Here is a 26,452-nt window from a genome sequence, read left to right as displayed (position 1 = left end):
ATGTGTATGACCACCTTTACATACTGCTTTGACTAGGCTTTCCTTACGTTATAGGCTGAGGCTAGACATGTGATTCAGGAGCATAAACAGTAATATCCCATTACCCATTAACATGGTAGGTGTATGATTTTATTGGACCTTATCTCATCAAGGGAGTTTATACCTAATCCTCGTTGTCTCATAAAGCAATGCTGAGATTTTTATAAGTTTATATGAACTTAAATTTCATGTTTTGAAACCAGTGCCTATAGGGAGTATATGCCTAACCCGTTGTCAATGGGGTAAAGTTTAGTGTGCACACTGTTGAGGAGCGTGGTGCTGGTGAAACGAGCTGTATAGCCCACATCTGTAGAAGTTCAAAATTCACTGCACACTCCTGAGTTTATAGTGCAAAAAAAGGTTTTTATTCAAATCTGTAAACAATGGAAACACAAATGGGAGCAACTATGAATTATAATACAACGTTTCGACCCATCCCGGGTCTTAATCATTTATTCGCTGTTTTTGGAGGTAGAATAGCAAAATGTCACATTAGTGATGGAGGAGGGAAAGAATTTCCTTATTAAATTCACAGAAAAAAAGCTGTGTGCTTTGACAGAGGCGCTCCCACGTCTCGCTGATGGTGCTAGCGTCACTGTCTCCACCCTCATACAAACCTTCGCTGGTGTCACTGTCTCCGTCTTCATACAAACTGAGCATGAAGAGGAAGCCAGGGCTACAGCTCATCCCGGACTTCCTCTTCATGTTCAGTTTGGACGGAGACAGTGACACCAGCGCTGACTGGGCGTTGGCATCATGTGTCATTCCACCGCTTTACTGCCCCAGGACCACGAGTGCCAACACCACTGGAACAGAGATGGCACGGTAGGTGAGTATAGCCTTTATTATTTTATCATGGCCGAACATTTGGTTTAAGAAGGGATTGTCCTAGTAGTGGACAACACCTTTAACTGCGCTGCTGATATTATCCAGTGAAAGAGGCCAGAAGATCGAAGATTAATCCACGTGGTTTATTTCCAAATCTTTGAAGCATGTTGACAACCTTCATGGGATATTCTTCAATCTTCTGGACTCTTTCACTGGATATTGTCAGCTACAATTTTTTATTTCTGCCTCCATTGGATCTCACTTGTGGTCTTGCAGTAGCTGATATCTTTTTTTTATCTTTTTACCTATCATAGTTGTTAAACAGAACCCCATCAGATGAACACATTCTTGCACCTTCATTTCATTCATATCGGATAAGACCCTATTGTGCTATATTGCCTCTCCATCTTTTTTTTACTTAGCAATTAGATGATGTCAGTAATGTCTGTATAATAAAGGGATTTTATATGATTAGACATCCCTTCCCTTTAAAGATGACCTGTCACCAAGCAGGTCAAAAGTGGCCCGTTTTTGCTTTTATTTTATTCTTGCTGCTCCCATGAGTATGTGTTTTGTTTTTTTAAACCACCATTTCATTCTGGATTTATGTGCGTTTTTATTTAGTGCAATTTATTATGGTCTTTACTGAAGGGACGTGGCTCACAGAGTGATAATGCAGAGCAGCCTAAAGACACTCCCCCAGAGAACCCTATGAGACACACCTCTTTGGTAAGCATCCTAAAACATGTAATATATGAAAAAGCCCATATATTTGGAACCATATGGCAGATTAAAAGAAAAGAAGTAGAATACTCAGAGGAGCAGCAGGAATAAACTAAAATAAAAAATGGCCTTTTTTGACTTGGTGACAGGTGCCCTTTAAGCAAGCAACATCAATTACACCTACTGACTTTTTTCTTTATAGAATCATAGTACAAATTACCGTTTATAAACTCAGTGTTACCATGACGATCAGGGACCTTTCTCGCCCTTTTCTCCTTGTATAACTTGTAACGTCGCTATGCTATTTTCTATGACCTGGATGCACTGGTGCCTTGTGTGTGTGTCGACAAGGCAACATCTGAAATTTAAGACACGCTGTTACGCTTACAAATTACATTTTGTTCCTCTGAGACTTTGCTTTAAGGACGCTGATTTCCCTGAGTGTTTACTAGCGGTTAGTGAAGAATATTTTAGAAATGTATCCATCTGGTTTCCATCCACCAGCTGCATTGAAATCTACTTTCATCATGACTTGAATGTATTAGAGGAAGAAAAACGACAAGTTCAGCACATTTTCCCATGCAATTTAAGGACTGAGACTTGCAACTGTGTTATAGTCCCAGGTAATTTAGTCATTTTTTCTTCCAACATACAACTCAAAATACTCAACACACAGGCTGATCACGTCCAGGGATATAGTATGTAAAGAATGTCCATTGTGCATGTGTCAATGGTGTTTTCAGGCAGGGTAACAATCACGATGTTCCCTTTATGACATAAGTAACACTTGACAGAGGTGCGCCGGACTTGCACTCAGAATATTATTATCATGGGTAACACTCCCAATGACCCTCAAAACCTAATGCACATGTCCCCCTATGTGCAATGCGGATACATGCCCTTGTACTAGTGCGCTGACTAATGGAAATAGTATGCCCGAATCCTGTTTTGTGGGGGTCCGGACATAAACCCTGATGGAGCCACTGCACTGTAGGATTAATTGTGATGTAAACCTTGCCTAAGTGAGGAGTGAAAGGATCATGTCCATGACAAATCGTTTCCGACTGTGGGGGGGGGGGCGAGAGTTGAGAGGATCCCATGCTCATTAGACTGTTGATCATTATTAGCAGGTTCAGCCAACTTTAGTATATTATGTATGGGGGCATTTAGATTTTAATGTGTGTGCCCTTTCTTCTAGCTTAAAGAAGCACTCCCATCCTCTTAATATATTGCAATCATCATATTATATAGCACTTTGCACTTACAATTGCTCATTTTGCCTTTCTACTCAACTAATTATTCTGTTTTTCATTAGGTCTATGACATCACATGATTAAAAACCTACTAGCTGAATTCATCTAAGTTCTATCTAGAAACAGGACATCAATCTTCACTGAATGCCTCATCAGTCACAGCAAACTATAATGGCAGGGGGGAGGAGCAGCTGGATCAGGAGTTAAAGAGAGGAATGATTTCTGCAGGGACAAGATACTTCCGGTTTCTACATAGAGCAGAGAAAAGAGAAGAATTAGCTGGGTTGAAAGCCAAAATGAGCAATTGTAAATACACAGTGCTATATAATATGATGATTGCAATATACTAAGAGGATACAAACTATGATGGGAGAAGGAGTGCTTCTTTATTATAATGGATAAGTAAATTCCAGCGTATCAGATTTGTATTCCTGGCTGCTTCACTGGGTAAAATAGAATTACAGAAGTAGAATATTGCAAATTACTCAGGCAAACAAGTTAAATATGAAGGTAATTCAGATTAACTTAACATTTGTACATTGTCTAATTTTCATTAGCTGTGAAGGTTAATTACACAATGCATCATTTTGTAGATTGAAAATTTACAGCTGTAACAATGAAATATTTATTAAAGGCATATATCAACATGTTTAAGATGGAATGAAGTAAATTTCCATTGTTTGAGAGAAATGTAGACATTGTGCTCATTAGTTTTAATCAGCTCAGAGACCTATATGTAAAAAACACTATGCTTTGTAGACCTCTTGTATTCGTAAAAGGGTTGTCCAGTGAATACAAAATATTTTTAGATCAGTATAGACAGGTTAATAAAAATGTAGGACACAATATTTACCATTTCTTGTCCTCTGCAGCTCCCGATGCCTACACGGTCCCATATGGTCTCCTGGTCCAGTCTCGAAACACTACAAATAGCATGAAATAACTGATCAGTTTGTCACTGGCTGTGGCACGTCACCAATGGGGACAGTGATTGGATGCGTGGGAATTTCCTACCATGGACAGTTGAATGGTTTTAGAGATTTCCTACAAAAAACTACAAAAGCAAGAGGGTATTGAAAGCAGTTATATTCCCCAAGTTATTCTCTGATGCAGCAAAAAGTAACATACAAATGTTTTTGATGCAGCCTAACAAACATAAACAACATTATATAATTTACTTTGTACCTTAGCTAGTAAAAAACTGACTTACTTTTACTAAGGATTTTGAAGAAATCTTGTCTTGTCAAACAAGTATGCAGTATTCTTGTGACAAGGTCAGTAAATATTTTCAGCATGTATATAGAAAGTTTGAGCTGCCATCTATTGTATGTTGCTGAAGACATTGCTTTGACTTTAAATTTGTGGCCTGGACTTTTTATCATGCATGTCATTGAAAGGCCTTGGAAATGTACTGTACGTAGTCTGTGTTGAGCACAAAACATAAACATACACTCTAAACAAGCATAAGACATACTATTATGTGCTACTTACATAACATACCAGTTCTGATGTGGACATATGAACATCATTCCCATTCAGGCTTCCCCTCTATGAACCACAGTGGCTTCTGCATTGGCAGACTATGCAGACTATGATCAATGAGGGCAAATATACCAAAGTTCAATTATGACCTCACATGAGAGTTGAAGAACAAGTGAGAAGATGGAGAATTAGATTTTCTCCATCTTCTCCATTGTGTGAGTCTGTGGAAATTAGACTGTACTCTGATGTCATTTGAGTGAGCCCACCTTTCATGAAAAATTTTCAGTAGTCTCATTATATCACAGACAGAAATATAGGTAGCACCCCTATATAAAGCTGATAACACAGAATCCACCCATCACAATAGGTGATGTCACAGCTCCCCCACTCCCACTCTTTATTCACAATGACCTTTTCACATAGTCGCTAGATTTATCTAAAAAGATAGGGTGAAAAATAAGATTTAGCTTTAGTTCTTAGTCTAGGGTCTTAGTCATTCTATTGATGATAACATACATGTAGATTTCCTGAAAGAACAAGAAGTATGAGTCTAAAAGAGTCTAATGATAATATCAATGATGTCATGGAGATGGGCAGAGCCTCCTTCCTACAGTGCAGAGCTCATACCAGGAAGCACCGGTGCGCGTGGGTGCTGATTACTAAGAACGGCGATACTATAGGATGGGGCTGTACATATAAGGGCTGAGAGGAGTGATATATTGCAGGATCGGGTTGTACATAGGTAAGCCTGAAAGATGGGACTGCAAACAGGGACTGAGAGCAGTTTAGATGTTTATTGCCTGCTGATGAGAGATCAGTGATGTTAAAAACTGCAAATTATACTCTATTGATGCAACTGACAGAAGATACTCCCTTGCAGAATGCATCAACAAATTGGCAACTTCAGTATCACAACATTGATCTCTCATCACAGTCAACAAACACAGCTCTGCTCTGCACAGCTTAGTAATTACAGTCTCTGTTGTAAAGGAGTACAGCAGAGTTGAGCTATGGCAGAAACCAGCAAACAATGAGGCAAAGCCACTAGAGATGATTGAATCTTTGGAAATTTGGATTCACTGGCTTTTCACAATTTTCCCTGAAAATTTGATTTGCAGTGAATACAATTGCATGAATCTCAATACTGTAAAATGTGTTATTGATCAGAAAATACTTGTGAGGGAGACAAATGAAAAAGTATACCAGTGACCATGAAAGGTTACACTCTACAGGAGAGAGAAAGAAAGAAAGAAAGAAAGAAAGAAAGAAAGAAAGAAAGAAAGGACTCCGCTGACCATTATGGCTTACACTCTACATGAGAGGGAAGACCCCACTGACCATAAGAGCTTACATTCTTCAGGATAGAGTGACTTACCCAATGGCTGGAGATGGGAAACAATGCAGTACAATCTGTGCTTCGCTGGGCACCGCTGATCTGTGATGGCCCGATTAATGACCACCACTGTGCAAAGTATAATAATCTGCTAGATATCATAGTTGCAGGACATTATGGGGAGGCCACGTAGCCATGCAAAAAGACATTACCTCATTCTCTGATGCTTCAGCAATATGGGAAATGGTGCCGGGCAGACATTTTTTTTGCAAACCATAAATTGAATCTTAAAATGTTTGAATTAATGTGAGGCTGCAAATTTCTGGCAAATTTGACTCAAACTTGATCGTCTGCAGATCATTTCGCTCATCTCTAAAAACTACACAGGCAGCTATTTCGATGTAGATAGTGAAAGATAAAATTGGTCAGTCAGGAGCAGAGAGTGCACAGATTAATAAGGAAAATATTTTGAATTGAGAGTCCTCAGTGGTTGATACCTTTTAATGGCTAACTGAAAAGATGGTAAATTGCAAGCTTTCGAGACTACTCAGGTCTCTTCATCAGGCATAGACTAAAAGAAATTCTGGAGAATCACATATTTATGCACAACACATCACAGAAAAAAACCAATAGATAAGACAGGTGACATGAAGCAGAATTACCATGAGTGATAAACAGTTATGTCCATAAATATTGGACCAGTTCCTAGATAAGGAATGTTTGTTGTCCTCTGATTGGAGTGTGGTTCTGTTGTGATGACCCCACATAGTCTGAGGGGCAAATCCCTTAGTTCCTTAGTTGATGTAAAAAGACATAAATCCATGCGACACATTCATTCCTGCACTGAGACTGTCAAAGGTCGTCATCAGTTTATATTCCCATATTGTTCTGTCTCTTTGAGATTTGAGGACTCTCAATTCAAAATATTCTTCTTTCCACTGGCTAACACGGTACCAAGATATATATCTTTCCTGTATCAGAATAATAAGGTGAATTCTACATTTAGATTAGCTTGATGATAACTCAAAGAGGTGGGAATCGTCAGGAGCACACAGGAGTGGTTAGCGGGGTCTGCAGCACTTAGGAGAAGCAAATGCTGGGAAATGTAGTTCTACCAATGTAACAATCCACTAATTCAGATTTGTGAAGCGTGAAGTACAGAGAGGCAGATGGAGACACAAAAGTACAATAAAGAAACAATATGTTGTAATTAGTCTATATATTAACAATAAACATTTATTTGCTGTGCTCTGTGAAAAATAATGTGATTTTGGGAATAACCCTTTGACATACACTCACTGGCCACTTTATTAGGTACACCTGTCCAACTTCTTGTTAACACTTAATTTCTAATCAGCCAATCACATGGCGGCAACTCAGTGCATTTAGGCATGTAGACATGGTCAAGACAATCTCCTGCAGTTCAAACCGAGCATCAGTATGGGGAAGAAAGGTGATTTGAGTGCCTTTGAACGTGGCATGGTTGTTGGTGCCAGAAGGGCTGGTCTGAGTATTTCAGAAACTGCTGATCTACTGGGATTTTCACGCACAACCATCTCTAGGGTTTACAGAGAATGGTCCGAAAAAGAAAAAAAATCCAGTGAGCGGCAGTTCTGTGGGCAGAAATGCCTTGTTGATGCCAGAGGTCAGAGGAGAATGGGCAGACTGGTTCGAGCTGATAGAAAGGCAACAGTGACTCAAATCGCCACCCGTTACAACCAAGGTAGGCCTAAGAGCATCTCTGAACGCACAGTGCGTCAAACTTTGAGGCAGATGGGCTACAGCAGCAGAAGACCACACCGGGTACCACTCCTTTCAGCTAAGAACAGGAAACTGAGGCTACAATTTGTACAAGCTCATCGAAATTGGACAGTAGAAGATTGGAAAAACGTTGCTTGGTCTGATGAGTCTCGATTTCTGCTGCGACATTCGGATGGTAGGGTCAGAATTTGGCGTAAACAACATGAAAGCATGGATCCATCCTGCCTTGTATGGAGCATCTTTGGGATGTGCAGCCGACAAATCTGCGGCAACTGTGTGATGCCATCATGTCAATATGGACCAAAATCTCTGAGGAATGCTTCCAGCACCTTGTTGAATCTATGCCACGAAGAATTGAGGCAGTTCTGAAGGCAAAAGGGGGTCCAACCCGTTACTAGCATGGTGTACCTAATAAAGTGGCCGGTGAGTGTATATAAACCTATATATATATAAACAGTAAGTCATTTTCTGCTGACACATTCCCTTCAAAGTTCAGGTAACCTTTACCTAAAGTTCTTTCACATTAATAGGAAGCCACTTCATAAAAGCACATGGGATTTTGACTTTGTCGATGAATGCATTTACAATTCTTACATTTTACCATTGCAAACTAAATGCTACACAATCCTCAGTGACGGCGCCAGCAAATACCTTGTTTGTAATCAGAATTGTGATATCAATGCCATGGTTTACAAAAAATGAGCCAGGAATTCTGACTACATAATTCTCTGACACTGGAAATCCCTTAAGTATTTATTTCATAGGGAGTGCTGGATTCCAGGTTTAGCTCGCTGATTGACCAATGAAAGATACAGACATTTGCTATGAAGTGATTGCGCTCTAATGCACATCATGAGATAAAAATATCTTTCTGTTGGTGGGAAAATGACAAGTAAGATATAAATCACCAAAACTATGACCATACTGCATTTTTGGAATTGTTCAATGAGTAATGGGATGGGTGGCATGCTGGGAGTGAAGTGCGTTCGGCATATGCCTGCACATTTCATTTTTTTCTATACAACTAAATAACTGACTGATTAACTAACTCATTTCCAATACGCTTGTCATGACATTTTGTAAGACTTTGACAAAATAATAGCAAGCTCTGTGTCAGGCAAATCAACAGAAACTCGTATAGCTCATCTTGATTCTCAAGGAATGTAAAAAATGAACAAAAGTTTCACAAGTTTGCAGTGGTTTAATTCTGTCTTTAGACTAAGGAATCTCTGAAACAAATATTTATGTTATTTTACACTTTCTCCTATTTGGATCATAGACTCAGGATGACTGAAATGAAGCAAAAATCGGAATATGACTTCTATTAGGTATGTCCTCACGGAAGATATTTTGTTTGGAAAAATCAGAAGTGCATTTGCACTGCAATTCTTGGCAGAAAGACCAGTGGATTTCTCCTGTGAATATTGGGTTTGGAATGCCATCATGTGAATTAGCTTCATTTAATGGAGCCACTCAATGCGGTTTCCAAAGGCAAGCCTGTGCTGAAATAGGTTCTTATGCCTTATTCAGACATCTGTTTTTCACAAACGTGTTCTATCTGTGAATTTCAAGTATAACATGTAAATGTTGAAGTCTATGGAGCTATTCACATTTTAATGTTTTTTTTTGCTGTGTGTCCACAAAAACAAAGAAATTTTCATTTTTGATCAGTCATGGATTAACATTACCCATACAAGTCTATGGGTCAGTGAAAATCATGGGCAATACAGATGGCATCAGTGTGTAATCTGTATGCTGTCCATGAGTATAAGAAATCTGTCACTAGGATCAACCCTCCTAAGCCATCTATATGGGCATGGAGGTCATAGAAAATTGAATAAAATGATAAATTGATATCTGTGATGCGATGTCTCCATTCCATAGAAATATATGTTTTTCCTAATATGTAAATCTTAATCTATGGGCCGGACATTGATCTCCCTGAGAATTTGCCTCCAGAGCTTATTATAAATGAGTGGAGGCATTACTAGTGTGAGTCATCTAGATCAAGAGAGTGGACTGTCAATCATTACGTCTCACGCTGATAATCCCTCCTTTCATTTAAAATAATCTCTGGGACAGATGCTCAGGGAGATCTATGTCCAGCCCATGGATCTTTACAGCAGCTTTTACATATTAAATTTACATATTCATTTACATATATCTGTCCTACTGTCAGATTCAGGAGAAGCTTTGCAATTTGTTTATTTTTTATTTGTTTATTTTCATACATGAAAATTATTGATGAAACCCTGTTGGGAAAAATTGACACACTGACCAAACACTGATGAAGGCCGGTTTCACACGTCAGTGGCTCCGGTACATGAGGTGACAGTTTCCTCACGTACCGGAGACACTGACACACGTAGACCCATAAAAATCAATGCATCTGTTCAGATGTCATTGATTTTTTGCGGACCGTGTCTCCGTGTGCCAAACACGGAGACATGTCAGTGTTCATGGGAGCGCACGTATTACACGGACCCAATAGAGTCAATGGGTCCGTGTAAAACACGGACCTCACACGGACATTCTCCGTCTGGGGTCCGTGTGCGTGCAGGAGACAGCGCTACAGTAAGCGCTGTCCCCCCCACATGGTGCTGAAGCCGCGATTCATATGTTCCCTGCAGCAGCGTTTGCTGCAGAGAAAATATGAATAATAGTGTTTAAAATAAAAATCTATGTGTCCGCCGCCCCCCCACCCCCTGTGCGCCCCCCCGCTGGTCAGAAAATACTTACCCGGGTCCCCCGTCGGCTGTCGCTCCTTCCTGGTCTGGCCGCGGCTTACTGTATGCGGTCACGTGGGGCCGATCATTTACAATCATGAATAGTCGGCTCCGCCCCTATGGGAGGTGGAGCCACATATTCATGACTGTAAATGATCGGGCCCACGTGACTGCATACACTAGAAGCCGCGGCCAGACCAGGAAGGAGCGACAGCTGACGGGGGACCCGGGTAAGTATTTTCTGACCAGCGGGGGGCGCACAGGGGGTGGGAGGGCGGCGGACACATAGATTTTTATTTTAAACACTATTATTCATATTTTCTCTGCAGCAAACGCTGCTGCAGGGAACATATGAATCGCGGCTTCAGCATGATGCAGAGTGGGTACCACACGCTCCGTGTGGTACCCACTCGCCATACGGGCAGCACACGTGTGCCGCACGTATGGCCTCCGTGAGTTCCCAGGCACACGGACACGGATAACTCCGGTACCGATTTATTCCGGTACCGGAATTATCTGGACGTGTGGGACAGCCCGAAAAGTGTATGAAACACATAGACTGTTTTGCATAATTGACCTATGAGCAATGTCTCTTGGTAATGACTAGTGATTGAGGAACCCCTGGATGTTCGGATCCGGCAGAACAGTTAAAAAATCTTTTTTCGCTACAGTCACAGCTGCTGGCTCATGTTGTCATTTGATGGAAAGTACACCAAAAATTAGACTAAGCACGAATTACAATGTAACCAATGAATTAATTTTATTTATTTACTGCCAAAATTTGAAAAACTCATCTATCAAAAATATATTACAAAACACCCAATAAAAATACCATTAGTACAATGTATACTACACTAGATGGAAAGCAAAAAGAATCATGCTATCCAAATAAAGCATTAGTGCTGATTCAAATAAAGCATTAGTGCTGATTAGGGTTGAGCGACTTTCATTTTTTTAAGATCGAGTCGGGTTTTGCGAAACCCAACTTTGTCCAGAGTCGTGTCGAGTGCAGTCGGCCGATTATCGCTAAAAGTCGGGGATCGACCGAAACATGAAACCCAATGCAAGTCAATGGGGAAGCATAGTCGACAGTGAGTGGAGGCCAGGAAAACACCTACAGTGCCCATTTTAATGCCAAAAACATCCATTCTTGTTTCTGAAGCTTGTCAATCTTAATTAACTTTATAATAATAGTTTTTGGGGGTCATTTGGCAAAAGTTGTGGGGGGTAGGGCTGGTTCAAGGTTTTAGTGGGCCCAGGAAACGTGGACTACGTCACGGCGGTGGAGCAGTGAGAGGTAAGTATGTCAAGTTTGCAAGTGCTGTGATCCTAAGCAAGCAGGGGGAGCCCACTCGTTGGCATTGGCACTGGCACAGGGCCCCTCAAAGTACAGCGGTGTGTTTGCACGGCGGGGGCGCCTCTTTTGCGTACTCTGAGGGGCCCTGTGCCAGTGACGTCGCCAACGAGTATGCCCCCCCACCTGATGAAGGAACCTGCACTTTCATCTGCACCTTCCTCTTTGTCCCTGTGTAAGGTGGTATAACATGCGGGAAGGGGAACCTTACTTTCAGCAGGGTCAGATTCTGGATGTGTAGAGTGCAAGGGGAATGTAGTGGTCTAGGTCAATGTACCAGCAGACTCATCTAGCAGTGGCTGGGCAATGGGCAGGATGAGGAGGAAACACAGATATAGGGCCAAAGAATAAAGTAGGCTAAAGGCAGTTCAAAATTGGTAACAGGACTAAACTGGCGGCATTGCTTTGTTCAGTGGAGTAGCAAACCCAGGAGCAGCAGACACTGTTTTAAGGGCTCAACCACACTAGTAGGCCAAATGCAGTTTAATATCTGATACTATAGGCCAAAAGCCTAAAGACTGAAGCTCAGCTTTATACAGTGGAGGACAACACCAGGGAGAGGCAGACCCCATTAGTAGGCCGTAACCACCAAGCTTTTTAAAAAACAGCACTTAATGAGAGCCAGAAGGTTGAAGCTCAGCTTTATACAGTTGAGGACAAACACCAGGGAGCGGCAGACACCGTTAGTAGGCCCTAACCACCAATGTATAAAAAAACAGCACTTAATGAGAGCCAGAAGGTTGAAGCTCAGATTTATTCAGTTGAGGAAAACACCAGGGAGCGGCAGACACCGTTAGTAGGCCGTAACCAAAGTTGAAGGCCAAATGCAGTTTAATATCTGATACTATAGGCCGAAAGCCAGAAGGTTGAAGCTCAGCTTTATACAGTTGAGGACAAACACCAGGGAGCGGCAAGCAGAGGTATTAGGCCACAAACACCAATTTTTTTAAAAAAAGCACTTAGGAGAGCCAGAAGGTTGAAGCTCAGATTTAGACAGTGGAGGACAATTTGAATTAGGGACTGCAGACAGACTTAGTAGGCTGTCCCCTGTGGACCATGCATCCACCACATTAACCCATTGCGCCGTAATGGACACGTAACCTTCCGTGGCCATGCCTACAGGTCCATGCGTCTGTTGTCAGGTGCACCTTTGTACTCACAGATTGCCAGAGTGCATGGACAATGCGGTCTTTTACATGCTGGTGGAGGGTTTGGGATGGCTTTTCTCGCAAAAGAAGTGTCGACTGGTTAGCTTGTAGCGTGGTACAGCGTAGTCCATCATGGCTTTATTAATATTAAATAAAATATATAAATAGGCTCTATGAACTTTTAAATAGGTTCCAGGGGTACACGGGCAGCATTGGTGTGGTCAGCGGAGGAGGATTGCAAGGAGGGACCGCAGACAGGCTAAAGAAGGCCTGCAGACAGGCTAATGAAGGCCTAAAATAACAAAAGATAGGCTCATGGCAGTTTTAAATCGGTTACATGGATACACAGGCAGCATTGTGGTCAGTGGAGGAGTATTGCAAGGAGGGACCGCAGACAGGCTAACGAAGGCCTAAAATAACAAAAGATAGGCTCATGGCAGTTTTAAATCGGTTACATGGATACACAGGCAGCATTGTGGTCAGTGGAGGAGTATTGCAAGGAGGGACCGCAGACAGGCTAACGAAGGCCTAAAATAACAAAAGATAGGCTCATGGCAGTTTTAAATCGGTTACATGGATACACAGGCAGCATTGTGGTCAGTGGAGGAGTATTGCAAGGAGGGAACGCAGACAGGCTAACGAAGGCCTAAAATAACAAAAGATAGGCTCATGGCAGTTTTAAATCGGTTACATGGATACACAGGCAGCATTGTGGTCAGTGGAGGAATATTGCAAGGAGGGACCGCAGACAGGCTAATGAAGGCCCGCAGACAGGCTAACGAAGGCCTAAAATAACAAAAGATAGGCTCATGGCAGTTTTAAATCGGTTACATGGATACACAGGCAGCATTGTGGTCAGTGGAGGAGTATTGCAAGGAGGGACCGCAGACAGGCTAACGAAGGCCTAAAATAACAAAAGATAGGCTCATGGCAGTTTTAAATTGGTTACATGGATACACAGGCAGCATTGTGGTCAGTGGAGGAGTATTGCAAGGAGGGACCGCAGACAGGCTAATGAAGGCCCGCAGACAGGCTAACGAAGGCCTAAAATAACAAAAGATAGGCTCATGGCAGTTTTAAATCGGTTACATGAATACACAGGCAGCATTGTGGTCAGTGGAGGAGTATTGCAAGGAGGGAACGCAGACAGGCTAACGAAGGCCTAAAATAACAAAAGATAGGCTCATGGCAGTTTTAAATCGGTTACATGGATACACAGGCAGCATTGTGGTCAGTGGAGGAGTATTGCAAGGAGGGAACGCAGACAGGCTAACGAAGGCCTAAAATAACAAAAGATAGGCTCATGGCAGTTTTAAATCGGTTACATGGATACACAGGCAGCATTGTGGTCAGTGGAGGAATATTGCAAGGAGGGACCGCAGACAGGCTAATGAAGGCCCGCAGACAGGCTAACGAAGGCCTAAAATAACAAAAGATAGGCTCATGGCAGTTTTAAATCGGTTACATGGATACACAGGCAGCATTGTGGTCAGTGGAGGAGTATTGCAAGGAGGGACCGCAGACAGGCTAATGAAGGCCCGCAGACAGGCTAACGAAGGCCTAAAATAACAAAAGATAGGCTCATGGCAGTTTTAAATCGGTTACATGGATACACAGGCAGCATTGTGGTCAGTGGAGGAGTATTGCAAGGAGGGAACGCAGACAGGCTAACGAAGGCCTAAAATAACAAAAGATAGGCTCATGGCAGTTTTAAATCGGTTACATGGATACACAGGCAGCATTGTGGTCAGTGGAGGAGTATTGCAAGGAGGGAACGCAGACAGGCTAACGAAGGCCTAAAATAACAAAAGATAGGCTCATGGCAGTTTTAAATCGGTTACATGGATACACAGGCAGCATTGTGGTCAGTGGAGGAATATTGCAAGGAGGGACCGCAGACAGGCTAATGAAGGCCCGCAGACAGGCTAACGAAGGCCTAAAATAACAAAAGATAGGCTCATGGCAGTTTTAAATCGGTTACATGGATACACAGGCAGCATTGTGGTCAGTGGAGGAGTATTGCAAGGAGGGACCGCAGACAGGCTAACGAAGGCCTAAAATAACAAAAGATAGGCTCATGGCAGTTTTAAATTGGTTACATGGATACACAGGCAGCATTGTGGTCAGTGGAGGAGTATTGCAAGGAGGGACCGCAGACAGGCTAATGAAGGCCCGCAGACAGGCTAACGAAGGCCTAAAATAACAAAAGATAGGCTCATGGCAGTTTTAAATCGGTTACATGGATACACAGGCAGCATTGTGGTCAGTGGAGGAGTATTGCAAGGAGGGAACGCAGACAGGCTAACGAAGGCCTAAAATAACAAAAGATAGGCTCATGGCAGTTTTAAATCGGTTACATGGATACACAGGCAGCATTGTGGTCAGTGGAGGAGTATTGCAAGGAGGGAACGCAGACAGGCTAACGAAGGCCTAAAATAACAAAAGATAGGCTCATGGCAGTTTTAAATCGGTTACATGGATACACAGGCAGCATTGTGGTCAGTGGAGGAGTATTGCAAGGAGGGACCGCAGACAGGCTAACGAAGGCCCGCAGACAGGCTAACGAAGGCCCACAGACAGGCTAATGAAGGCCTAATATAACAAAAGATAGGCTCATGGCAGTTTTAAATCGGTTACATGGATACACAGGCAGCATTGCGGTCAGCGGAGGAGGATTGCAAGGAGTTTCTGACACAGTTAGTACTCACTCACAAAAAATAAATAGATGTTAATGTCTCGTAAAACAACAAAAAAAAAAAGTGTGGCATACTTAGGTACAGGGGTGGGCTCATCTGCTGAGTTTCTGACAAAGTAATTTGGCAGTAAGTATTTACTGGTGTCAATATAGGACACTGACCCAGACTACTTTAACTAGCATCATAGATGTCAACAAATTGGTATTGTCAGTGCCAGGCATTGAATGATGTCAGCGCATAGACTAAACATTGGTGGAGCTGTGCAAGATAATTTTGCACGTGTTAGAGCACAGTCTGAGCTGGGGGGGTGAACTCTCTTGTGGCCGGCGGTACCGTCCCAGGGCCCCTCATGTTACAACGGTGTGTCTGACGTTGGGTGCGCACCACCACCGCCAGAGACACTTCATTGTACTATGAGGGACCCAGTGCCAGTGCCGTCGACCAAAAGCGAGCACACCCACCTCTTCAGACAAACAGCACTGTAACGGGTGCTTGCGCCAAGTGGCGAGACCACGGCCCCGTGGGGGGAATTTTACCATTGAGGGAGGTGTAAACATGTCGTATGCTGGACAAACAGCTGCTGCAAATTAAGAGATTGGAACACTCAGTAAGACCAGTCCACAAGCAAGACCTTTTTATAGGAAAGCTAGGTGTCAGCCGGGAAAGGTGGGGCAAAATAATTTGAAATCCAGGAGTGGTTCATTTTAATGAAGGTGAGATCATCCACATTTTGGGTAGCCAGACGAGTCCTTTTTTTGGTTAATATTGAACCAGCAGCACTGAATACTCTTTCTGATAGCACACTAGCTGCTGGGCAAGCAAGCTCCTGCAATGTCCAACGCCACTTCTGATCTGTGCACCTCTAACACCTCTGCCATGTAGCCCCCTGCAGCTCGTGTGAGAACCATCACCAGCGCTGTGTGCTGGGAATGCCTGAATCAAACGGTCTAAAAGAGTTGCTTGTTTGGTTGCTAATATTTGTTCGAGGTTCTCATGTGGCATAATATTTTGCAATTTGCCTTTATAGCGAGGGTCAAGGATGCAGGCCAACCAGTAATCCTCATCGGTCATCATTTTAATAATGCGTGGGTCCCTTTTGAGGATACGTAAGGCATAATCCGCCATGTGGGCCAAAGTTCCAGTTGTCAAATCTGCGGTTGTGCTGGTTTGAGGGGCAGTTACGGGCAAATCTACGTCACTTGTCTCCCTTAAAAAACCAGAACCCGGCCTTGCAACGCCACTAATTTCTGTTGGCCCTGGAGAAGCTTCCACATTAAAAAAGTACTCATCCCCATCACCCTCCTCGTCCTCCTCATCCTCTTCGCCCGCTACCGCGTCCTCTACACGGCCCTGACCAGACAATGGCTGACTGTCATCAAGGCTTTCCTCTTCCTCGGCTGCAGATGCCTGCTCCTTTATGTGCGTCAAACTTTGCATCAGCAGACGCATTAGGGGGATGCTCATGCTTATTATGGCGTTGTCTGCACTAACCAGCCATGTGCATTCCTCAAAACACTGAAGGACTTGACACAGGTCTTGTAGCTTCGACCACTGCACACCTGACAACTCCATGTCTGCCATCCAACTGCCTGCCCGTGTATCCTCCCACAAATACATAACAGCACGCCTCTGTTCGCACACTCTCAGAAGCATGTGCAGTGTGGAGTTCCACCTTGTTGCAACGTCGATGATTAGGTGATGCTGAGGAAGGTTCAAAGAACGCTGATAGTTCTGCATACGGCTGGAGTGTACGGGCGAACGGCGGATATGCGAGCAAAGTCTGCGCACTTTGAGGAGCAGGTCGGGTAACCCCGGATAACTTTTCAGGAAGCACTGCACCACCAGGTTTAAGGTGTGAGCCAGGCAAGGAATGTGTTTCAGTTGGGAAAGGGCTATGGCAGCCATGAAATTCCTTCCGTTATCACTCACTACCTTGCCTGCCTCAAGATGTACAGTGCCCAGCCATGACTGAGTTTCTTTCTGCAAGAACTCGGACAGAACTTCCGCGGTGTGCCTGTTGTCGCCCAAACACTTCATTGCCAATACAGCCTGCTGACGCTTGCCACTAGCTGTCCCATAATGGCACACCTGGTGTGCAACAGTGGCAGCTGCGGATGGAGTGGATGTGCGATTGCGGTCTGTGGAAGAGCTCTCGCTTCTGCAGGAGGAGGAGGAGGGGGGCGAACGCCTACAGCCAACTCTTTCCTTGACCGTGGGCTAGGCAGAACTGTCCCAATATTGCTGTCCCCTGTGGACCCTGCATCCACCACATTCACCCAGTGTGCCGTGATGGACACGTAACGTCCCTGGCCATGCCTACTGGTCCATGCATCTGTTGTCAGGTGCACCTTTGTAGTCACAGACTGCCTGAGTGCATGGACGATGCGATCTTTAACATGCTGTTGGAGGGCTGGGATGGCTTTTCTAGAAAAGAAGTGTCGACTGGGTAGCTCGTAGCGTGGTACAGCGTAGTCCATCAGCGCTTTGAAAGCTTCGCTTTCAACTAACCGGTAGGGCATCATCTCTAATGAGATTAGTCTAGCAATGTGGGCGTTCAAACCCTGTGTACGCGGATGCGAGGATGAGTACTTCCTTTTCCTAACAAGAGTCTCATGTAGGGTGAGCTGGACTGGAGAGCTGGAGATCGTGGAACTAGCGGTGGTGCCGGTGGACATGGGTGACTGAGAGAGGGTTGGAGATGGTATTCTTGCCGGTGCCCTACATGCAGTGTTTCCTACTGCAAACCTGGTGATTCCCTGACTGCTTTGGCCTGCACAGATACTGCAGGTGGTGCGGGAAATGGTGGGTTTACAGTGCGGGAAGGGATGTAGCGTTGCTGACTAGCTTCATTGGCCGAGGGTGCTGCAACCTTTAGGGACGTTTGGTAGTTAGTCCAGGCTTGCAAATGCATGGTGGATAAGTGTCTATGCATGCAACTTGTATTTAGACTTTTAAGATTCTGACCTCTGCTTAAGGTAGTTGAACATTTTTGACAGGTGACTTTGCGCTGATCATTTGGATGTTGTTTAAAAAAATGCCAGACTGCACTCTTTCTACTATCGGATACCTTTTCAGGCATTGCAGACTGAGCTTCTTTAACCGGATGGCCACGCTGTCCTCCAACTGGTTTTGGTTTTGCCACGCGTTTTTGGCCAGATACGGGCCCGGTAGATGGAACCTGTTGTGATGTTGATGCCTGCTGTGGCTCCTCCTCCTCCTCTTCAGAACTACTGCCGCCTGCACCCTGTTCCCCCAATGGCTGCCAATCGGGGTCAACAACTGGGTCATCTATGACCTCCTCTTCTATGTCGTGTGCAACTTCGTCTGTGTCACCGTGTAAGCCAGTGGTATTGCGTTCGTGACGGGGCACCATAGTCTCCGCTGGGTTTGATTCTGCCTCAGTACACTGCGAGGGCAATGTTCTGGTCTGAGTCAAAGGAACAGCATAGTAATCTGGCTGTGGCTGTGCATCTGTGCACTCCATGTCCGATTCAACTTCGAATGGGCATGGCCTGTTAACTGTTTCACTGTCTAACCCAGGAACGGTATGTGTAAAGAGCTCCATGGAGTAACCTGTTCTGTCGACTGATGCATCCTTCACTGTTGTTCTGGGTGAAGGACACAAGGATGCGACTTGCTCCTGACCGGGAGCATCCACTGACGATGCACTGCTCTGACATTTGGCACTTTCCGAGGAGGAGGCGAAAGAGCTAGAGGCAGAGTCAGCAATGAAAGCCAATACTTGTTCCTCCTGCTCCGGCTTCAAAAGTGGTTTTCCTACTCCCAGAATAGAGAGCGTTCGAGGCCTTGTGTAGCCAGACAACGAACCTGGCTCAACAACTCGAGACTTAGGTGCTGTACTGCTTTTACCACGACCACCTGATGCTCCACCACCACTACCATCATTACCAGCTGACAATGACCGCCCACGGCCACGACCTCTTCCACTAGACTTCCTCATTGTTTGCAAAACGTAACCAAAGTAACGGTATTTGTTACTGTAAAACAACTTATAAGGTGAACTCAAACTTCTGTTGGATTTATATATACCTTTATAGGTGCCTGACACTGAAAGGAAAATCAGGCCCAATGTTACACACTAGGTTTTCTGTGCCCCAATAATTTGAGACAGATGGCACACACAGGACCAGCACTCAAGCAGAAATGCCAATCTTAATCTCCCACTATTTTTTTTTTTTTATGGGAGAATTTAAAAAAAACAAACAAAAAAAAACAATATTACACACTAGGTTTTTGGTGGCACACAATGAGAGACAGATGCCACACACAGGGCTGGCACAGAGGCAGACTTGCCAATCTTTATCTCCCAGACTCCCACTATTAATTTTTTTTTTTACAGGAAGAATTTACCCCCCCCCAAAAAAAAAGGCCCAGTATTACACAGTGGTTTTCGGTGGCACACAATGAGAGACAGATGCCACACACAGGACTGGCACAGCGGCAGACTTGCCAATCTTTATCTCCCACTAATTATTTTTTTTTTTTAAAGGGAGAATTTAGAAAAAAAAAAAAAAGGCCCAGTATTACACAGTGGTTTTCGGTGGCACACAATGAGAGACAGATGCCACACACAGGACTGGCACAGAGGCAGACTTGCCAATCTTTATCTCCCACTAGTTTTTTTTTTTTTAAAAGGGAGAATTTACCCCCCACAAAAAAATGGCCCAGTATTACACAGTGGTTTTCGGTGGCACACAATGAGAGACAGATGCCACACACAGGACTGGCACAGTGGCAGACTTGCCAATCTTTATCTCCCACTAATTATTTTTTTTTTTAAAGGGAGAATTTACCCCCCCCCAAAAAAAAATGGCCCACTATTACACAGTGGTTTTCGGTGGCACACAATGAGAGACAGATGCCACACACAGGACTGGCACAGCGGCAGACTTGCCAATCTTTATCTCCCACTAATTTTTTTTTTTTTAAAAGGGAGAATTTAGAAAAAAAAAAAAAAGGCCCTGTATTACACAGTGGTTTTCGGTGGCACACAATGAGAGACAGATGCCACACACAGGACTGGCACAGAGGCAGACTTGCCAATCTTTATCTCCCTGCAATAATCTCAGGAAAGTATGGCAGGCAGCTATAAAAAGGACTGCTGCACACAAAAGGTAGCTGTGCAGAAAGGAAGGAACAACAGGATTTGTGCTTTGAAAAAAGCAGTTGGTTTGCACAGCGGCGTACACACAAAGCAACACAGCTATCAGGGAGCCTTCTAGGGCAGCCCAATGAGCTACAGCGCTGAGGAACAAAAATGTAGCTTCCACTGTCCCTGCAAACAAAAGGTGGTGTTGGACAGTGGAAATCGCTACAGCACAAGCGGTTTGCGGCTTTATGTACCCTGCCTAACGCTCTCCCTGCTTCTGAAGAAGTGGCAGCAACCTCTCCCTACGCTCAGATCAGCAGCAGTAAGATGGCGGTCGGCGGGAACACCCCTTTATAGCCCCTGTGACACGGCAGAAAGCAAGCCAATCACTGCAATGCCCTTCTCTAAGATGGTGGGGACTGAGATCTATGTCATCACGCTGCCCACACTCTGCGTCCACCTTCATTGGCTGAGAAATGGCGCTTTTAGCGTCATTGAAACGCAACTTTGGCGCGAAAGTCACGTACCGCATGGTAGACCCCACACAGGGATCGGGTCGGTTTCATGAGACGCCGACTTTGCCAAAAGTCGGCGACTTATGAAAATGAACGATCCGTTTCGCTCAACCCTAGTGCTGATATTACTTGGTGTTCCACATCAATAATAAATAACGACAGATAGAAATATCCAACAATATTTGAATGAGGTACTATAGTTTGTGCCTTCAAAGGTGCATGGAAGACACTGGTTGTAATTTTTGGCAGGCTTTGTACTGTTTGCAGACCTCTTATGTGTGTTGAATTACCACAACTACACTTTGTTTACAATATTTGAATGAGATACTACAGTGGGTGCCTTGAAGGGTGTATGGATGGCCCTGCTTGTAAATTTGGAAGGCTTTGCACTGTGTGCAGACCTTTTATGAGTGTGTGGCACCCCAACTACATTTTGTTCGCAATATTTGAATGATATACTACAGTTGGTGTCTTGAATTGTGTATGGATGACCCTGCTTGTAATTTTAGGCAGGCTTTGCACTGTGTACAGACCTTTTATGAGTGTGAGAGTACCACAACTTCACTTTGTTCACAATATTTGAATGAGTTACTACAGTTGGTGCCTTCATGGGTGTATAGATGACACTGCTTGCAATTTTTGGGAGGCTGTGCACTGGCTGCAGAGCTTTAATGAGTGTGAGAGTAACACAACAACACTTTGTTTACAATATTTGAATGAGGCACTACAGTTAGTGCCTTCAAAGGTGTATAAATGACCCATGACAATTTGAACAGAATGTGTATGAAACCCTCCTTTATGTATAAAACACGATGTACCTCAGTCCCTCTTCTGTCAAATTTTTGGCAGTTCTTGCTTTCATAAATTATTCAGAAATTTCCAATTTTTTAATAATGATTTTAATTTTGGTTTACTTAAATTATTATTTTTTTAATCATTTTTAATTTTATCTTATATACAAGTCATTATACAGGAAAGAATGTTTCTTAATTTTTTTTCCCTGTAAACTCAAATTTCTTGTCAATTTTGAATGTTTTATTGTCAGTCCTTAAAGTGGAGTAAAAGTGAGACACCATTGTTATGAGCGTCAGAGATGATTCCAGGGTTCTTTCCAATGCTGTTCTCCTTCCATTCACCACTTTTTCCATCTATTTCAACATTTTCACTGCCACCCAGACCCCCTTGTAGCGTCTGCCAGAAAAATGCTTGGATATCCCATTGACTCTCATTATTCTCGTTACAAGAAATGAGCATCCTAGCATTAGGAATTGTTTTGTTTGAGTAACATAAATCCAAGCATTTTAGTGCGCATTCATCTCTAATCATTCTCCATTTGTAGAAGACATCCTCTTTTCAACTTCAGATTTTTTTTACAGATGGTGTTATATTTGCATCAAGAATTTGAAATTTCATGGAATCCGTTCTTCTTTCTACCAGTGAAATGTTCCCCTTGACGTTGGCTGCAACACACTTCCAAAGCATGATTGATCCACCCCCCCATGCCTAATGGTTAGCAAAATTTCCTTTTCCTGAAACTCTTTGTCCTTTTTTCTCCACACATACCTTTGATTATTGTGGCCATAAAGTTCTATTTTTACCATATCGGTCCACGGGACTTGTTTCCAAAATGTATCAGGCTTGCTTACGTTTTTCTGCATACTTCTGACTTTGAATTTTATGGTGAGGATGCAGAAGAGGTTTTCTTCTGATGACTCTTCCATGAAAGACAAAATGTGTGCAGGTGTCTCTGAAAAGTAGAAAAATGTACCACAACTCAAGAGTTTGCCAAATCTTTCTGAATGTCTTTTGCAGTCAAGAGAAGGTTTTAATTTGCCTCTCTAGCAATCCTACTAGCAGCTCTCACTGAAATTTTGCTTGGTCTTCCAGACCTTATCTTGACCTCCACTCTTTCTGTTTACTGCCATTTCTTAACTACACTACGAACTGAGTAAAGGGGTACTTGAAAACACTTTGCTATCTTTTTATAGCCTTCTCCTGCTTTGTGGACTTCACCATTTTCATTTTCAGAGTGTTAGGCACCTGCTTAGAACAACCCATGGCTGCTGTTTTTGGCACAAGGGTAGAGGAGGCTGGGTTTTTGCAAAGCTCGGAAATCTGCATCACCTAGTCTTTCCTAACGATGACAAGCCAGAACCATTACAGGCTAATTAAGGTCTGAAACCTTGGTCAAAGTTATCTGAGCACATAAATCTCCAAGGGTACACAAACGTTTGCATCTGCCAATTTTCCTTTTTGTAATTTATAAAATGTAAAAAAATTGATTTTTTTTTCCTAAAACACAAAGGACATGTGTCATTTTTTTACTTCAGCCCTTTTAGAAAACATTTCATCTTCAACTTGCTTAACTGTTCATAATAACAGTAATTTTGACCAGGGATTCCCAAACGTTTACATGCCAGTTAGATGTAGATATAATGGTTGCAGAGGTAAGAGCTATATCCTGGCCCTGATACGGGAGGGAACCCATGTTATGTCTGTCATAGGTTGTAGGCTAAAAAATGCTATCTCAGACAGACTTGGTGCAAGTCACTCCATCTGGAAGATTGGAAGATTCCCTAGGATCACCGGCCTTCTCCCACTAACTCCTATACAGGAATCTGGGCATAAAACAGGGTGCACTGGATTGCTTTCACAAAAGAGCTGCTGTCCGGAGGAGTGAATTAGAGGTAAGAGAATAATCGGGTAGCCGGGTCAGTATCAGGAGGTTGTGTAGTGACGAAATTGTAAAGAATGAGAACAGTCAAAAAGCAAGCCAAGGTCAAAAGTTAGGACTGTTCTCTGGGAGAAAAGCAAGGCAAGTTAGGCTTCTTTCACACTTCCGTCGGTACAGGGCCGTCACGAAGCCTCGGCATGACGTACCGACAGATGTTGTGAAAATTCGGCACAAAGTGGGCAGCGGATGCAGTTTTTCAGTGCATCCGCTGCCCATTCTAAAGTCCCGGGGAGGAGGGGGCGGAGTTCCGGCCTCGCATGTGCGGTAGGAAATTCAAGACCCGATGTACGAAAAACGTTCCCTTGAATGTTTTTTCTTGACGACAGTCTGCCAAAACACGACGCGTCCAGTGCACGACGGACGCGACGCAAGGCCATACGTCACGATCTGTCGGCAATACAAGTCTATGGGAAAAAAACGCATCCTGCGGGCACATTTGCAGGATCCGTTTTTTTCCCAAAACGACGCATTGCGATGGAGGCCAAACGACGGAAGTGTGAAAGAAGCCTTACAGAGAAGCGGGTCAAAATATAGCTGGCAGTGGACAGCAGGATTTCAGGATCTTAAATAGCTCGCCACCCAAACCAAATAGCAGTTACCTCTATGTCTCCCAGTTTGGATAGCACTAGAAGCCTCAGAGAACACCAAACGAATGGTTTTTCCATTACCCATAATGAGAGCACTGCATCGCCTGACAACATAAGTAGCGGCAGGAAGGGCAGGTACTGATACACATGTCACATCCACGTTCCCCTCTATGAAATGTGTCATTGAGGACCTTTAGGCCATGTGCACACGTTCAGTATTTTTCGCGTTTTTTCGCTTTAAAAACGTGATAAAAACGCGAAAAAAACGCTAACATATGCCTCCCATTATTTTCAGTGTATTCCGCATTTTTTGTGCAAATGTAGCCTTTTTTTCCGCGAAAAAATCGCATCGCGGAAAAAAAAGCAACATGTTCATTAAAATGCGGAATTGCAGGGGATTCCGCACACCTAGGAGTCCATTGATCTGCTTACTTCCCGCACGGGGCTGTGCACATCATGCGGGAAGTAAGCAGATTATGTGCGGTTGGTACCCAGGGTGGAGGAGAGGAGACTCTCCTCCACGCACTGGGCACCATATAATTGGTCAAAAAATAAGAATTAAAATAAAAAATAGTCCTATACTCACCCTCGATGTCTTCCCGCCTCTCCGCTACATGCTGCCGCTTCGGTTTCTGTAGCTGGTGTGCGGTGAAGGACCTGTGATGACGTCACTGTCTTGTGATTGGTCGTGAGCGGTCATGTGACCGCTCACGTGACCGCAACGTCATGGAAGGTCCTGCGCGCACACACCAGCTATAGGAAGAGGGACGGACGTCGCTGAGGAGATCGTCTGGGTGAGTATAAGCATTTTTTTATTTTTTTTATTATTTTTAAACATTCTCTCTTTTACTATAGATGCTGCATAAGCTGCATCTATAGTAAAAAGATGGTCACACTTGTCAAACGCTATGTTTGACAAGTGTGACCAACCTGTCAGTCAGTTTTCCAAGCGATGCTATAGATCGCTTGCAAAACTTTAGCATTCTGCAAGCTAATTACGCTTGCAGAGTGCTAAAAAAAACGCGAAAAAAACGCGAAAAAAAAAATGCGGATTTCTTGCAGAAAATTTCCGGTTTTCTTCAGGAAATTTCTGCAAGAAATCCGGACGTGTGCACATACCCTTACACTATGTTACAGATTTTGTATTGTGGTCCAGAGACCACTTTAGCTTAATATAAATGACCACGAAAAGAAAACTTTTGGAGTTTTTGCTTGTTTTTAGTTACTTGCTTATCCAATGATAAGAAAAATAAATTGGAAGCAAATTGATGTGGATTCATAACACCATATAGCGCTGCTGGTAAAGTTTTTCTTTGGCTGTTGTGAATGTCTTCAAACATATCAGATTTTGTTGCTAAGGTGATGATGTTTTGTAGAGACAGAACGCCTGAGCTGGGACCACCTATCAGCACTTATCAATGTTTTTCCTCCTTTGTTTCCCTACAGTTAGGAAAGTTCAGATAGAGATGAGTGAAAAGCTTTGTCAACTCAAGAATTGTACAAGTTTATGAACTAACGAAGAAAAACACCAAGAACACTGAAAAGTGCGGTGTAGTGACTGATGAGTTATTTAGGATAATTTTATTAATCAGTCCAGTCTCCAGGGAAACTTATCTGTTTCCTTATCACAATATCAGCTACTGTTCGGGGCTCAGTTTGAGTAGAGATATTAATACTTCATTCAGGTGAATATCCATATAATAAGCCATCTGGATGCTGGGTAGAGCTCTGCATTCACCACCTAGTCGCATATATATTTTATTAGGCGCAAAGAAAAAACTTTTTTATATTCTACCGGCTTGAAAATGTTATTTTTTTTTTTAATAAAATAGGCTCAGCATGGATTAAAAAAAATGGATACTGTGTGTCAGCTCTGCATAACTTGTTCTGGCCATATGTGTATGTTACCGCTGCAGCCAAACACTGGCCTCAGAGCGAAGGTCCGGGGGGCAGATTATAAATAAGTGGCAGAAGGTCTATAGGAGTGAACAACTCTTTCTAATTCTGTATTATTGTTAGTTTTTCTTTTTTACACCAGTCCCTTTCACTACATTATTGCCTATTTTATAGGAAGACCAGTTGCATGCTTATATGTTTTATCAATATAGAAAGAAGCTGCAATTCCAAGAGGAAACCTACATACACCCTATTGATTGGCTATGG

General features: G+C 43.3%; 1 long non-coding RNA gene across 1 annotated transcript; it reads left to right on the top strand.

Annotated features, from left to right (window-relative positions):
* Positions 1 to 753: 753 nt before the first annotated feature.
* Positions 754 to 4,245, top strand: LOC143783426 (uncharacterized). The gene is made up of 3 exons (XR_013217161.1): positions 754 to 864; positions 2,095 to 2,213; positions 3,716 to 4,245. It is a non-coding gene; the product is annotated as an uncharacterized LOC143783426 (long non-coding RNA).
* Positions 4,246 to 26,452: the final 22,207 nt, after the last annotated feature.

This window comes from Ranitomeya variabilis, chromosome 6 (assembly GCF_051348905.1).
Source record: "Ranitomeya variabilis isolate aRanVar5 chromosome 6, aRanVar5.hap1, whole genome shotgun sequence".
NCBI classification, from domain to species: Eukaryota; Metazoa; Chordata; class Amphibia; order Anura; family Dendrobatidae; genus Ranitomeya; species Ranitomeya variabilis.
The sequence above is the reverse complement of the archived record's forward strand: the minus strand, read 5'-3'. Positions and strand labels throughout refer to the sequence as shown.